Source organism: Impatiens glandulifera, chromosome 4 (genome assembly GCF_907164915.1).
Source record: "Impatiens glandulifera chromosome 4, dImpGla2.1, whole genome shotgun sequence".
Taxonomy (NCBI): Eukaryota; Viridiplantae; Streptophyta; class Magnoliopsida; order Ericales; family Balsaminaceae; genus Impatiens; species Impatiens glandulifera.
Window position 1 is genome coordinate 29,526,235 of NC_061865.1, and position 5,922 is coordinate 29,532,156.

Below are 5,922 nucleotides of genomic sequence, written 5' to 3' on the forward strand. Positions count from 1 at the left end.
TTTGAGGAGATCATCTCTTTCAAGTTGTTGAAGATGATCCTTGACCAGTTTATCGGAATGCCTTCAGTTATGGCGACCATCAACTCGAAGACTGTTTGTGTATAAGATTGAGTGTTTGATTTCCCAAAAATATTCTTACCTAGAATTTCACTAAGAATTTGAAATTCACTTTGGAGAGAGATTTTGGATCCATAAGTGTTGACCGGAGTCATTGATCTAGAGATGTTGTGGCACATCTCATTGATGACCGTTGGTGAGAAGTTGAAGACAGTGAGACCTTCAATAGGTAGTCTGCAACTGAGTGCGAAGTCTACCTCACTGAAGATGAAAGATTTTCCATGCACTTCGGCAAGGATAAGATCATCCCGAGTGACTTTAGAGGTGTTAAAAAATTTATTGACAACATCATAGTCAATGATATATCTATCTTCCAAAAATAGTTTAACCGGAACGTTCAATGGATCGAAAAAGTGCTTGGATCTCATCATCTTCAGAATGCGAGACCGATTCAAAATCAGCAAGAAGAATTTTGTTAGCAATGAGACTAGACATTTTTGCTTGAGAATTTTCTTATGGTTGATAGAAAGTGTGATTTAAGATGAGAGAGTGGATGAACTATTATATAGCCAAAGAATCAGTTATAGTATCTGGTTCCATCCTAAGTATAGTTAGATGTGATTGATGGTCATTTCCAAAGAAGTTAAAAGTATAAATTAGAGGTAGATTATATTCTCAAAGAATGACAGTCTTACCTTGTAATAGTGACAAACATAGGTCATCACGTTCTTTAGGATTAGACTTTTCACATATTTCACAAGATCTTTTTCAAGTATGCATGATTAAGATGTAAATAATCGGTTGGAAAATGTCCAGTTGTCCCAAGTTGATTGGAAAATGAAATCATCGAAATTAAGATGTAAATAATCGGTTGGTTTTCGGTGACCGGTTTATCGAAATAGGTTATTCTGTTCTGAAGAAATACCTCTGTTACGCGGTACTTATTCAGGTTAGAGAATAAACCATCTGTTTTACCCGAATCACTTAGACCACTCGATTTGTTCACAAATAATTCGATGAAGTGATTTAACCGATTTCAACCGGAGAAAACCGTCCAATTTTCTATACTTGCATTTTTATCCTTTTGACTTTTATGCACATAATGGATAAGTGTCCGACCGATTTTAAAATAAGATGTAAACTATTTGAAAGATCCAATCAGTTTTAAAAATACCGAGAACATGATATGAGAAGCGTGAACTTCTCCCTGAGATCATGCCCGGTTTTTCATGAAAAAGATGTTTTTGAAACATGCGGAAGCATTTAAGACAGAAGTTGACTGCTATCAGCAAGTCCTAAAATAGTTATGAAGTGAGAGAACTTAGATTCCTGCAGTAGTTATGTAAAGATATCGGTCACCTGCTGGTCGGTCGATACATATTCCAGCCGGATGTGCTTCTGTTGCACATGCTCCAAGATGAAATGGTGTCTGATGTCAATGTTCTTAGTTCTTGAGTGCAACACTGAATTGTATGTAATTGATATGGAACTGGTGTTGTCACAGAATATTGGAGATTCCCCAGCAATAATTCTAAAATCTTTTAGTTGCTGTTGAATTCATAGAAATTGAGCACAACAGCTTCCGACCCCAAGGTACTCCGCCTCTGTAGTTGAGGTAGAAATCGAAGTCTTCTTTTTGCTGTACTAAAAACAATCTGGTCACCCAAGAACTGGCATGTACCGCTAGTACTCTTCCGGTCAATTTTACAACCTGCATAGTTTGTATCAGAATAACTCGTTAAATTGAAATTGGAATCCTTCGGATATCACAGTCTCACATCTTGAGTGCCCTTTAAATATTTTAATATTCTTTTGGAAGTAGTGTAATGAGATTGTTTAGGATTAGCCTAGAATCTCTCGCACACTCCGACCGCAAACAAGATGTCCGATCGCTTAATTGTCAGGTACAAGAGTGAACTAATAATCCCACTATAAGCCGTAATATCCACTCTGACCGTCTTCATCTTTGTCCAGTTTGATTGATGAGCTCATTGGAGTGGCAGCTGCAGAGTAGTTGTCCATTCCAAACTTTTTTAGAAACTCTTTTGTATATTTGGACTTATTGATGAAGGTTCGTCCCTCGATCTTCCGAACCTAGAGACCTAGAAAGAAACTCAACTACCCCATCATACTCATTTCAAATTTATCAGTCATCATTTTTGAAAACTTGTCGAATAGCTTAGAATCGGTTGAACCAAAAATAATGTCATCAACATAAATTTGAACAAGTAAGATATGTCCTCTTTTCTCAAATTTAAATATGGTTTTATCTACCGATCCTATGGTAAAATCATGATTAAATAGGAATTTCGTTAAAGTGTCATACCAAGCTCTAGGTGCTTATTTTAAACCGTAAAGTTCCCCTTATCCAGCCGATACACATGACTAATTAAATCCGAATTTTTAGAACCTGGAGGTTGCTCAACATACACCTTTTTACTTAACTCACCGTTTAAAAATGCACTTTTAACATCCATTTGAAAAACTTTAAAATTCTTGAAAGTAATAAATGTAAGACAAATTCTAATAGCTTCTAGTCTGGCCACATGAGCAAATGATTCTTCAAAATTAATGCCTTCTTCCTATTTATATCCTTGAACCACTAATCTGGCATTGTTCCTCATAACCAAACCGTTCTCATTGAGTTTATTTCTGAACACCCATGTCGTTCCTATGACCGATTGATTTTTCGGTCTAAGGACTAAGTGTTAGACTTTATTTCTCTCAAACTGGTTTAATTCCTCTTGCATTGCTATGATCCAATCGGGATCCAACAATGCTTCATCCACCTTTTTTCGGCTCCATTTGTATTATGAAAGTAGAGTTTTCATATTCTTCCAAAAGTTGGTGCCTATTTCGGATAGGTAATAAGGGGTTACCTATAATAAGCTCAAGAAGATGATATATGTTCATTTTAATGTTTGGTCCGGTAATGTTTTCCAAATGACCGGTTATCTCATCAAGATTATACATATCGGTAGGCTAATCCGAGTCACGCCAACCGATTTCCTCAGTGGACACTAAGGTGTCAATTTCCTCAGAAACTTTGTTGTAGTATTCTTCAAATGATGTTTTATTGAGCCATTTGTTTATCATAAAGCAGTTTTGTGTATAACATGCAATATTGATAGCCTTTGCCCAAAATTTTTGAGCAATACCTAAATTGGCTATCATGGACCTTGTGGCTTCCTTGAGAGTTCGATTTCTTCTCTCAGCCAATCCATTTTTTTGAGAAGTTCTAGCATTAGACAACTCATGTCTAATATCGGATTCCTCAAGGAATAAAATCAAAGTACTATTTGTAAACTCAATTCCTCTATCACTTCTAATCTTATTTATGCGTATAGATTTCTCATTATGTAATCTTTTAAGCAATTTAATTAAATTCGGTGTAGCCTGATTTTTAGAAACCAAAAATATCACCAAAGTGAATCTAGAATAATCATCAATAACTACCATATAGTGCATACCGCCTAGGCTTGTGACCATAATCGGTCCAAATAGATCCATGTGAAGCAACTCTAAGCATCGACTAGATTGAGGTTTCCTTTAACTTTTGAAGGTTGATTTTATTTGTTTCCCCATTTAACATGCAGAACATACTTTATCTTTGGTAAATTTCATATTAGGCATTCCTTCAACTAATCCTTTAGTACAAATATAATTAATATTTTTGAAATTCAAGTGATTTAACCGTTTATGCCAAAGCCAGTTTGGATCATTCTTAGCTATCATGCAAACTAAGTTTTCAAATTTAGTTTTCTAGTCTACTTTGTAAATGTTTCCTAACCTGTTTCCGGTTAGTAAAGTACTACCCTGAGGATTCCTAACTAAACATGCATATTTATGAAATTCTATAGTTTATCATACATCGCACATTTGACTAATGCTTAACAAATTAAAATGCAAGTTTTTAACAAGAAGGACATTATTTATAGTTAGGTTGTAATGGAAAATCTAACCCTTGCCCACGGCTCTACCTTTAGAGTTGTCGCCAAACAATATCGGTCAACAAGCTATTGTTTCCGGTCATGTGTCTAGAGAAACCGCTGTCCAGATACCATTCAAAGTTTCCCAGCCGTTTGTTCTTCTTAGCCTTCAAAATACAAATATTTACACATATTTGGTACCCACATTCACTTGGGTCCGCGGTTGATTAGTCCCTTAGGAATCTACATTTTAATTATTCAAATGACTTTCCCATTAATAGTAGAATTAGTTAAAATACCAGAAGGCCTTGTATAAAATAGAACTGGTAAAATAACGGAAGGCTTCCAAAATACCAAAGTTACCATAAAACAAGAAGCGCTCTTCCAAAAACCGATTTGGACATAATACTGGACGTGCTTCTAAAATACCGAAGTGAACGTAAAACCGAAAGTGCTCTTCCAAAAACCGATTTGGACATAATATCGGACGCACTTCTAAAATACCGAAGTGAATATAAAACCAGAAGCGCTCTTCCAAAAACCGATATGGACAAAATACCGGACGCGCTCCCCCAATACCGAACTTCAGGAAAAACCATAAGTGCTTAGGAGAAGCCAAGACGATCAAAATACTGAAGCGCTTCTGCACAAGTAGAGCCGAACAAAAAACCGGACATGCATCTTTAGAATACCGAAGCTAATCAAATACCAAAATTGATCAACTATCGGTCGGTTTCCCATTTCGGTTTTATTCACATTAACCCTACACATAAACAATTAACACTGCTCAGTTATATTGAAACTCTTAAATTTAATCAAAAACTTTAACTTAACACAAACTTTTTTGCCTAATTCATAAGTAGATTGACTGGTCCACATTTACATGAGTGCACAATTTAAAAATGTGAGTAATTTCCATCGACTTTCTTTCTTGTTTTCCTCTCTTTTCTTTGCCCACTTTACAATCAAAACATAATATCTTTGGAGTGTCAAAGCTTGATAATTTCTTCACCATCTACTTTTGTAGAATTTTTAACCCATTGTAGCTTAGGTGTCCATATATTTATTCCACATTTGAGCTAAATCGATTGTAGTTAGTTATAAAAAAACCATTATTTCCTAAATTTTCCTCCATTACCATTTGCAAGAATGTCATTGTTAAGGAAATATTGATCCTTTGACTAGCGGTTTTACTAGTCGCATCAAGATATAGAAGAGACTGAACATCATGGAGAGTTCTTCTCATTTTAGGGTTTTGATCAAGGTGGTGTGTAAGGAGATAAAATCGACCATACGTGATATTATGCGGTGTTAAGACATGTATTATTTTTATGTGGAACATTGTTAAACCCTAAACCTGTTCATTGAAGATATTATTATTGCTTCGAATGATCTTCCAATTTTGATTATTCTAGAAATGATAACCAAACACGATAACACCATAACCCATGAAAAAACATTTATTAGACTTTGGATCAAGTTTGTTACTATCACATTCATTAATAAGAACATATGATAAACAACCAACCACTTTTAAATTAGAAAGATTTACCTTGATTATTTAATTACTGTGGAAACCCTAAACCCTACAGAAAATCTCAGTGCGACCTGTGCAAACTGTGTGATATGTACGCTCCGTTTGTTCCTTGTGGTCCACCTGTTCGGTTGGTATTCGTTGTACCATTGTGTGTTCTTCGTACCTTCGTGCCACTGTGTGTTCATCGTGTCACGTGTTCTTCGTGTTTTCGGGTGTTTGTCGTGCATCTATGTGTTCATTATTCGTCGTGCGCTGTGTGTTTTTCTTGATGCGTGTTCTTTGTGCCGCTGTGTGTTTGTCATTTCGTTGTGAGTTCGTTATGCTGCATCTTCGGAAATACAAAACCTCAATAGATTCAGAACCTACTCTGTCAGATCTAGTCTATTACTGTAGTATTGT